Source organism: Chlamydotis macqueenii, chromosome 2 (genome assembly GCF_036417535.1).
Source record: "Chlamydotis macqueenii isolate bChlMac1 chromosome 2, bChlMac1.mat, whole genome shotgun sequence".
Lineage (NCBI taxonomy): Eukaryota > Metazoa > Chordata > Aves > Otidiformes > Otididae > Chlamydotis > Chlamydotis macqueenii.
This window is the reverse complement of record NC_141557.1, coordinates 60,775,418-60,787,031: the sequence shown is the minus strand read 5'-3', so window position 1 is coordinate 60,787,031 and position 11,614 is coordinate 60,775,418.

Here is an 11,614-nt window from a genome sequence, read left to right as displayed (position 1 = left end):
GTAGTAAAGCAGTTGTGTACTGGGACCATTCCTGAAACTGTAAACCCTGTGTGCCACCCCTCTGTCGTTACGTGGTGGCCTGAGGGAGACATATTGTGGGCAATCTGGACGTGGCTACTCTGTTTTAGGGGACAGGAGAGCTTAGCACTGCTGACATGAGTCTTGTCACACTAGTTAGTTTCAAGGCCAGGGGATGGTTCCGAGCCTGTTTTGCTTACTAACACTTGTACAGCTAAGAGATTGGCATAATCTTTTGTGCCAGTCTTTTGTGCCAGTCTTTTGTGCCAGTTTCCCAGGTGCTGGGAAACTCTGTTGCCCTAGGGACAGGAGCAGAATATTTAGTTTTGAAAGAATACAGGTATTACAAGCATGCCAGGAGTTTTCATTTCATGCCACAGGCCACTTCTCTTGATTCTTTAAGGTAAAAAAAGAATCATTTCTTAACCTCAGTAACAAGCTCTTCCTGTTAAGTAGTGAAGTGAGACCATCACTGGCTGCAGCGCAAGGAAGGAATGGAGCATCCTGCTCAGCCTTGTTGGTGCTCCTTTTCTTCTTGCTTATTGCTTAGTACCTTAGTTCCCAAGGAGTCACAAGTCCCATAACCTCACCGTTGCAGTCCTCTGTGTGGTCCCCCAAATAACAGTGTTACAGAAGCAATAAGTCTGCTTTGCTGTTGTTTTTTTTTTGTTGTTGTTTATTAACTGATGCTAATAAAATACATAGGCTTACTTCATATCTTGACGTGGTTGAGACTGTTGATGGAGATGCTTGTCTTTACTAAAGAAAGGGACCACCACAGCATCCACGCCTGGGTGATACAGGAGGGATCCTGTAGGAAGTTGGGATCCTCATGGCACAGAGCAAGTACAACATATGGCAGCAGCTCTGCTCTACTAAACAGCCTTGTCTTTAACATGAGATCACATCAAGAGTGAGAAAAAAACTCACTGTATGCATGCAGTGTTTGTTCAGTGTTATGATATGCCAACGAAGATGCCAGTCAGATCTTTGCTACATAGATGTTTCTTAACTGAAATCTGAACCTTGTTGACCAGTAACTCACTCCCTGTATGGCTCCACACTACCATCAAATAATATAGATTTATGGCTGTCAAAGCAAGACTCTGCAAACAGAAGTTGGCCTATGACACTGTGCTAGTGTAAGAAGACAGTATTTTTGTTTAATAGAAAAATTTCACACATCATGGCTGACACAGTTTTGTTAAGGAGAACCCCTGGTCTAGTCACAGCCATGCTGACAGGAGGCAGCTTTTGTCAATTCAGGTTAAGTCTTTGAGAGAGCTAGTGTAATTATACTAGCAGAAAAAATTTTGTTCTGTGTGGATTTTTTTAAAAAATACATATATATATATATATATATATATGTTTTAACTGAACATCCAACACCACAGTTTGCTTCCCCCTACAGCTGTGCTGCTGGAAGCGATTGCAGGCCAGCCTGTAAAGAGGATAGCTGCTTTGCCTGAAGCTGAGTAACTAAACAGTCTAATACCTCCTACTTTATTAAGCAAAATCATTTCACCAATGCATTTTGCAGTGTGAACAAACAGTTACATCTGTACTTGGTTTAGTAGAAGACTAATGAATAAATTATCAAAATTTATAATTAATTGTCAGCTATTGATGAAAGGCAGCTGAACTCCTACAGATACCCCTTAAAAATGCCCTTACTCTAGAAAAGAAAGCTTGCTGTCTTTAAGATATAAAATTCAGTCACTCCTGCGTAGCTGATTATTTGGTAGAAGACTGAATGGATTTGAGAGTCAGGGTTTTTTTGGCTGGCTGATCACTCTTTTTTCCAAGGCCCATGGAACTAGATCTTTTACTATTTTGTATTTTTACATTCAGTCCTGCAAAGAAGCAAAAAAGACAATTTTGAAAGAGTCCATCCTTCCATTGACCTCAGTGGCCTTTATTCACTGTATCTAGAGTGTTTCCCCTAACTGTCTCTGGTTCTTCGCTGTTGTTTCTGTGGTGTTCGGGCTGCTTGTTTCTTTTCTGAGCACATGTACAACCCTATTCCAGCAATGCCCAACCCCTGTGTTTGTGTTCAGCTCCCAGAGAAATCTCTCCACCCACACAGCTAAGTATTTGACTAGCCATGCATGTGGCCTATGTTTTGGGCGGTGGCTCCCTATTGCTTCGACAGTTTTGTTGAATAAGGAAACATAACTAATCCTAATGCATATCCCGATGAAGGGTAACTGCTACACTCAGCAGCTTCAGCTACATTTCATTCAGTGTTAATAGTATTTTCCATTGCAAGTAATGCAAAGATTATTTGCTTTCTTATGCTTCAGTTTGGTTTTGGTCTTTTATAACAATGGAATTAAATCATATGCAAAGTTCCCATTTGCTTGGAGTACTACAAGCCTCTCTCTATTCTGTACTGAACTATGGCAGTGTATGAATAGTATTTATGGGATCTGATCTTTGCTATTTAAAGGTGTATGTTATTTAGATGCCTATAATAAAATTAAATCAAGCATAGTTACCATAGCAATTAGTATTACAGTATATCATAAGAGCATGAAAGGTATTGCACCATATGGAAATAATAATGTCTCCAGAAGACATAAAATATTGCCTTCATCTTACTACTGCTAGCATATTTTTAATGCAAGGCTGAAAATCCTGGTGCTGTTGCTTTTGAAAGTGCAAAATTCACAGTTTAACAAATTAATTCCAAATGTAGATTTCTTCTAAGAACTTTGTGTTTTTATATCATCTGTTATTGCCACATGTTGCAGATCCCACAACATAGGACAACAGATGACTTAGTTCAAATGATTCTCTATTGTTTTTAATATTTTTAACACCCCAAAGGGAGTGGGTTATTCATATGTTTAATAATTTCCAGATTTTTGAGCTGCTAGTCTGTTCAGTTGTCTGGAAAAAAAAAAAATCTGATGGCTAGTATTCATCTTTTTCAGTCAAAGATGGTTTTGGACCTCTGGTTAGATTATTAAAGCAAAACTGCTCAGTTTTGTTTAGGCATATTTTCACTTTTTGTTTATATCTAATTAAGAATAATGAAAAATATAGTTTTTAAAAGCATTCCATTGAGTTCCTTCTTTCAGTCACAGATATGGTTATGGGAATGACTGTATGACCCACATTTTCTGGTGGCAAGTTTAATATAGCTATATATGTCTACATCTGCATACATTTATCCATATAGCTATTTTTATTATACAGAATTATAATTATATATAATAATGTGCTATTCATATAATAACAAATATTTTGGGAGTCAGGTCCTTAGATTAGTATAGAGGTTGCCTAGCTTAGAAAATATGACCTAGTCTCTCTCTAAAGCGACTTTAAATTAATCCAGTCTCATCTGAACAAATTCTCAGTGTAGACTGTTATAAGACAATTCAGTCATTAAGCAGATTTAATCTAGAATACTAATTAATAAAAACTTTAGTAGTAAAAAAGAAAAAAATAAGTCATGCACTACATTTAGGTAAGCTGGGGTTTTTTTTGCAGTGCTAAGCATATAAAGAAGCAATGAAGATTTTATGGGAGAGTATATACTGAATGAAACTGACAGTATTAGTGAATGTCTTATGGTATGTTGGCATATGTTATCAACAGTAAGGCTGCAATAGGCTTTTTCTTGAAATTATTGTACTCATAATTCAGAGTTTGAGGAGTTCTGATGCATCCTCATCTGCAAGTAGATCAATTATCATTTGTATTAATTCTAAAATGCTGCTATGGCTTATTCCTTTCAAAACCACATTGGGCATCTATTTTTTATTCAAATGAATAGGGATAAAATACACAGTTGTATATGTAGTCCATGGAAGAAAGTGACTATAATTGTCATGCTGGTGTTCTCCTTAGAGAGGCGTTTATGAACTAGAAGCAATTAAAGGCAATTAATTAGGTTGGTTAAAATGAAGAGTAAACTTTCTAACCAGAACATGAAAAGAGACAGCTCTTATGTTTGGCTCCTTTCCAGAAAAATAAAAACTCTTGCTAGGAAGTTTGATTGTGGATGGGCCCAGAAAACTCAGGAAGCATCTGCTTGAAATCACTTTTCTAGCAGACTGAAAGAGTTGTACCTCATACACAATGCACGTAAGAGGGACACAACTGCAGATGTAGAACTATTACCTTTGTCAGTACAACCCTTTCCATGTCCTCCTGTGATAATAAAGCTATATGTGAGTATTTAAAACTATATATATCTCAGTAAAAATTGCTATCATCATACTTCTGACCAATCTGGCTGAAATCAACAAAGACTTTTAGTGCAGAAATAGTCTAAAGAAGAGACTAAGATATAGAAGTCAATAAGGACAGGGGCAGACTGATCTTTCTGTAAGTCTGGGAAATTTTTCTTCTTTGCAAGGGCGTGAACTGCTGGGCAACATGAGAAGTTACATCAGATTCTGTCAATTTTAGAAGTTTTCTAAGGGAGACTTCTAGGACAGCTTCCTTCAGAGTTGAATTCTGGATTCAAAACCATCATCCCATACATAACAACTTCTTGAACAGGTTGTTCTTTGAATATGGCCATATAATAATAATGTCTAGTGTCCTTTACATTTTCTAGCTAGTGAGGTGAGAGATGTATTCATTCTTTTAATCTCTTTGTGAAGTGTTGTTTTACCAAATTTACTGCCAAGTGAGCTCTGATATGCAGGGCTTCATTCTCTTTTCCCTCCTGCCAGCTCTTCACCATTTTAGCTCCATTAATTTCAGTGAAGTTGTTCTTAATTCTTAGCAATGTTATGAAAGTACAATTAAACAAGAGCACAAGGTAAAAGGGATTCTACAAATTATATGGCTGCTATAGTGTGCCTTCCTAAAACTGACTCCCCATGCAAGATTATTTTGTTTAACTGACAGCTAGTAGTCTTTCATTTGTAGAGATGCACTCCACAATTACTTTTCTTTAGAGATCATAGAATCATTTCAGTTGGAAAAGCCTTTTAAGATCATCAAGTCCAACCATTAACCTAACACTGCCAAGTTCACCACTAAACCATGCCCCTAAGCACCGCATCTACATGTCTTTTAAATACGTGCAGGGATGGTAACTCAATCACTTTCCTGGATAGTCTGTTTCTATGCTTCATAGCCCTTTAAGTTAATAAATTTCTCCTAATATCTAACCTAAACCTCCCCTGGTGCACCTTGAGGCTATTTCTTCTTATTCTAAATGTCAGCAGGTGAGCCTCAAGTGCCCATGTTTTCAAGTTACTTTAAATATGATGTTCAATAATACAAAGACCACACTCATAGAATCACAGAATCATAGAATAGTTTGGGTTGGAAGGGACCTTCAAAGGTCATCTAATCCAACCCCCCTGCAAGAAGCAGGGACATCTCCAACTAGATCAGGTTGCTCAGAGCCTCATCCAACCTGGCCTTGAATGTTTCCTGAGACGAGGCATCCACCACCTCTCTGGGCAAACTGTTCCAGTGTCCCATCATTCTCATTGTAAAAAAATTTTTCCTTATATCAAGTCTGAATCTACCTCCCTCTATTTTAAAACCGTTACCCCTCATCCTATCACAACAGGCCCTGCTAAAGAGTTTCTCCCTGTCTTTTCTTTAGGCCCTCTTGAGGTACTGGAAGACTGCTATAAGGTCTCTCTGAAGCATTCTCTTCTCCAGGCTGAACAGCCCCAACTCTCTCAGCCTGTCCTCATAGGACAGGTGCTCCAGCCCTCTCATCGTCTTCATGGCCCTCCTCTGGACTTCCTCCAACAGGTCCACATCCTTCTTATGTTGGGAACTCCAGAGCTGGACGCAGTACTCCAGGTGAGGTCTCCCGAGAGCAGAGTAGATGGGCAGAATCACCTCCTTTGACCTGCTGGCCACACTTCTTTTGAGGGAGTTGAGGATGTGATTGGCTTTCTGGGCTGCAAGCACACATTGCTGGCTTATGTTGAGCTTCTTATCCACTAGTATCCTGAAGTCCTCCTCCTCAGGGCTGCTTTCAATCCATTCTTCTCCCAGCCTGTATTTGTGCTTGGGATTGCCCCGACCCATGTGCAGGACCTTGCTGAACTTCATGAGGTTTGCAGGGGCCCACCTCTAAAGCCTGTCAAGGTCCCTCTGGATGGCATCCCTTCCCTCCAGCGTGTCAACCGTACCACATAGTCCTTTTCCTCTAATAAACAACAGAAAAATTCTAAGAGATTGTGCTGTAACTCCAGGTGCCTATAAAGATCAAGGACAAGTAGTTTGTTGTGGTGCTATCAGATCAATAAATTGAAGCACTGAGCACAGAAGCTGCTATTGCTGTAGTGGGTGCACTTTAGGCCTCTATTTCGGACCAGTCCAATAGACCTAATATCTCTTCATCCACATGGATCGAAGGGCCACTCGTTATTTCAGACTCAAATACTCCCAGGTCATCAGGAATACTGGCAATGACTTCAGCAGCAGGAACGGGACTTGATTTAGCCCCCTTGTTTTCTGGTCACACTTGCATACATAGCAAGGACATGTACATATCTTTCCAACATCATTTGTTATATTTATCCTTCTGAGAAAGTACTGTACTCTGTGCAAGCAGGATGTTTGTTTGTATGCTGTGATTTGACTTTCCAGATTATGCTAAGAACTGACAGAGTTTGTGGCTCAGAGCCAAAACCAAGACATACAACACTCTTGTGAATTGCAGAGATAGTCTTTGTGCAAGGACAATTATGCTGGAACCAGCCTATTTACAATCTTTTTTTAAAAAAAATCACTATAATTTTCTGACTAACCCTCAGGGAGATGGAATTTTGAAAAACAGAATAACAAGAAGCATCAGATAGCATGAGATACTAAGCACGCATCATCAAATATGTCATATGTATTTATGTTCTTTTTCTAGGTACGGCTTCCCAGACTTAAGAACATGACTATATTTAATAAAAAAAAAAAAGGTTTCTTGTTGTGTTGCTGCGAAATTCTTCCTTTCAGTCATTTGAGGATGCCTTTCTGCAGTTTCCACATCCAGTGACCAAATTAATGCACGAAGCTATACTGCAGCTGAAGATCCTAACGAATAGCTCCTAAAAGGATAGAGATTCCTATTATATTTGATGGATTTAGGATCGGATCGCTCATAGTGATACTGCTGTATTGTGTATTGTGTCATCAAGAGATACTTCACTGTTGTGGAGCCATTCAAATTTTCCCACAAGTACTAAACTCAGCTATGCTTTGATTTAGTTATTCCTGTTCTGCTTTGGGAAAAGGCTGAAATGCCCACTGACGACATATTTGCAATCAACAAAGCATCTATCAAACAAAACTTGCCTGTGAAACAAGTAGTTACACACCTTTTATCTGTAAGAATTTATCTTATATTTAAAGTGTATACAGTAATCCTAATAAATACAGCAAATTTATTTTTCCTACAGGAATGTACATTTTTTGTACCTTGATTTATCTCCTTTATAATTATGCGCATGGTCCCGCACTACTCTTGTTGCATGCCATTGTAAAGAAAATAGGTTTCAGACTGAAAACCTAACAGACGTATTGGCCATATATTGTGCAATAAGCACTATGAAGTGCTTAAAATTTCAGAATTTACAAACTGGTATCTCTTACTGAAAGTATGCCCCGCATGTCCAAGTGATCAATATTATTTCTGAAGCCTCCTTGAAAATATGGGCCTACACTGAAAAAAAAACCCAAAACAACGTTGATTTGGAATTTGTATCTGTGACATTTTAAAAGAGGTTTGCTGACCAAAAACTACTTATTACTTAGTCTCTGTCAGCATTCTCATGGTGGACATGAAATATACTTAATTAGCAGAGGTACTCAAAATTTTGAGTTGCTTATAAAATGGAAAGTATGAACGCTGCTTAAAATCCTAGTGAAAGAAATGCAATAGGTGAGTAAACTGAAGTAGAGTGGGAACTGATGATATTTAATATGAATGTTTTTCCTGATATTAATTGCATATCTGAGTTACTGGTAAAAAATATGTGTATAATAATTGGTTGTTATAAGATCGTATGCTATCACTTACTTAGGCATTAGTATCCAGAGGGCTGAGATATATAACAGCAGACATTCATATAGATCTGAGATCTGCCTCGTGTGGTCAACGGAAGAAAGGACCTTAACTCCTGTGAGGCCAAAGAGGTTTTGGGTATCCCATGCTCCCCAACGCTGGTCTAAGATGTGTAGTCTTAGATAAACCAAAACGATAAAGCAAAACAAAAAAGTAGAGTTGCAAAGAGAGAAGGTATGACAAATACTGCCAATTCACAATCAACAGTTCAATGACTAGGGCAATATATAGGATATTAGAGATGCCGTTCTCAGTTGTAAATGGTTGAGACTTGTGTGATTTTAACTTGGGTAATTAAAACAATGGACTTAAAACTATCTATCTTCTTTTGCACACAGATTTCTCCAGAAAAAGTCATGCTTTTGGTAAGAGGAAACTTCTCAACAGAATTCACAGCATATGCTTTTAGCTGTAACACCAGTCTATGACAGGCAATTTTACAACTTGGTATTTTTTCTTGCTCAACATTTATCTTGCAAAGCTTTTAAAAGTGTCTTTTCTTTGTGACGTTTTCTGAAGGCCATATGGTAACAAGGCATCTAGATTTGCAGGCATTAAAATTAGTGCCTTTTTTCTATAATATATGTAATATAGATGATACTTTATAAACATAGTGAGATATTAATGTACTGTAACATAGTGTCATAAAGGGATGGGATTGGTGAATAAATCAAATAATCAGCTCATGTTAAATTAATTTCTCACATAATTTCTTAAAATTTTTTTCTTCCAATCCTGATTGTATGTAAATCCACTTGAACATGAGGAATGTTCATGACCCACTAATTTATAGAATGACCTAAACCTTAATGTATTAATTAAAAATCAAATATACATTAAAAAGGTCAGTTCTTTATACACTCCGGTCTCAGTTACAGTCTGTTTCCAGTAATCCAGAATCACTTATCTTTCCACTCCAACATCTCACCGAGATTTTAAGGTAGGATATGTTTTTTTTTATTATGTTTTTCTAAGCTTATGGACAGAATTTCAAGTGTGTCAATAAATGTGGCTGCAGCAGACTGTACGTTTTTGAAGCAGCAGCATTTCTCCTTTTACCTCTTATGACACCTGCACTTCAGAACTTGCACAATACCCAGATTGCTGGCTGCTGTGTGGGTGTGCAGAACATCTGGTCCAGCAGCAATCTCTTCTCTTCTTATGAAGAAGTCTTGAGAGCTAGATTTTTTTTCTTCATTTCCTCCTTGTTCTGATCCCCCTGTTCTCTTTAAATTCCATAAGATTTTTATTGCCATGACACACTATAAAATGTCTGACTAGTACATAAAATAGATTAACACCTCTCTGCATAACAGCTTTGTAATAGGAAACCCATCAGCTATCTTCCCTTCTTCTATAATGGTTAACAAGACATCTCAATTAGTAAAGGGCAGTGTTTGGTAATTATTTCTGTAATACTGCCAATATATGTATTTTCATTATGTATGCCTCTGGTAGCAAAGAAAGGGACAAATCCTAAAAAGTCTTTGCTAATAAGTAGAATATGTCAATTCAGTTGACTTCCCAACAAAGAATTTGTTATTTCTCCTTTGGTTTCCTAATTTTGTCTGCTTCCAAATTCAGTCTTCATTTGTTCTGCCACACAGAATTCAGATTGCCATCTTCAGACAAGCAGCATAGGGTGGCATTTGTGAGGAATCCAGTACAGTTTTCTTCTTCGTAAGCCTGCACACTTGGCTTAAGAAGGGGAGCCAGAAAACGCCTGAGATGGTCATATCTAGCCCTGAACCAGAAGCAGGTTTGCAGGAAATTGTCATTAAACTGTATTTTTACAGACAGGTGACAAATAATGCTGAGATCTTAATCCTTGCTTCTGTGAAAACAGTGATATGAAAGTATCATTAAAATTCAGTTGAAAGTATGTATTATATCAACTGACTTCATTGTAAATCTGAGTATTCTTCTTCTGAAAAACAAGAACATATTGAGGAAATCCTACTTTCTGCTGACTTCATAAGTTTATTGTACATAAAACTCCAAAGTCTGCAAAAAGAAGAGCAGAGACACCCAAATTAAAGGATGCTTTGCAAATGTGGATTTAGCCCTCAGCCCAAGATGAGCTATGTATCTCTAGATTTCTATGAAGGGTGTTTTTTTGGTCTGAAAAAGAAAAAGAGTTGCAAAATTACAGAAGTTTCAAAATGGCATTATACAGGGAAGCTCATATTCTTGAGAGTCAAATTTTGGGTAGTGTAACCATATGCAGTACAATGGGACTACACTAAAAAGTCTGGATTGTTCCAAAATGTAATGTGACCTTGCAGCAGAAAGTAGAGCTACTTCAACCACAACTCTACTTCCCACGTCTTGTCCCTGTAGCAAACACAGCCACCAATAAACAAGTACACAAAAAGTATGAGTTCAGTCAGTGCACCATAAAAGAGAAAGCGAGCTAAACATGAAAGAGATGGGAGGATAAAGTGGAAAGGGAAATAAAGTGCAGCCTTTTTGTGCTTCCATAAACGACACTTTCACTCTCTAGAACAATGGGAGGAGGACATGAGATTCTCTGAAGCACAGCACCTTTCAGTTGCTCCTCTTCTGCTCTCCATTGTCTGGAACTGACTGTAGAGGTCAAGTATAACCCTGCGTGACTTTTGTCTCTCCCTCTTCTCCCAGTAAAACTGAATAAACAGGAAAAAAATTGCAAAGCCTCTAGAATAAACAGTAAATGTACATGTGGAAGTTGAGATTTCATATAGTTTTATAAACGTTGCTACTATTGTATATTTAGCCCTTAGCCTTGTCCACATCAAAGAGTTACATCAATATTACTAAGGTTTGATCTGTAAGTGTAATTCAGCTGCTAGCTATAGGTGTGCATTGAGGTTTTTCTTTTTTTTTTTCTTTATAAACTTCTTAGCTGGCTTTCCAGATACATTGGTATCTGTCTTCTGATTGCCAAATAGAGCTTTGAACCAAATTCACTCATTCATATAAATGCATTGTAATACAGTGCCCATTGGTTAAGGCACTGCAAACAGCTAATTGTTTAGCAAAAGTTGTTAGGCCACTCTGATCTTTGGCACATCACTGGCTTTCCACTCACTCTCTGGAAAGGTGATTCAGCTACATCTTTGGCAGTGTTAATTTTCCATTTGGAGTGCTTTTTCTCCAAAGTACATTTATATTGCACTAACCTTGGTTTATGCTATTTAAAAATATATACTAAGTTCACCAATTGTGTATCTAAGAAGAAGAAAAAAAGTGGAGCACTTTTATTTGGTGACATTGCAAGTATCTCCTTTTATTAACAGGACTTCAAAATGGTGCACCACAAGTTTGTGGAATCTTATAAAAGAAAGAACAGAAAGAAAAAAAAAAAGTCTTTCTAGTGGTGGGAATCAAATTTCAGCTTGATAAAAACATTCATGCCACAGTTTGAAACACAAGTTACACTGGTATTGGTGTGTAAGACAGAAGTGTATGACTACGGTGAAGGAAAAGGGTTGCTCTCTTTCATTATTTACATCCCCTAATTCCCTTTGCTCCATTTTACATATCTTCTCTCAGCATTTCCCATGCATT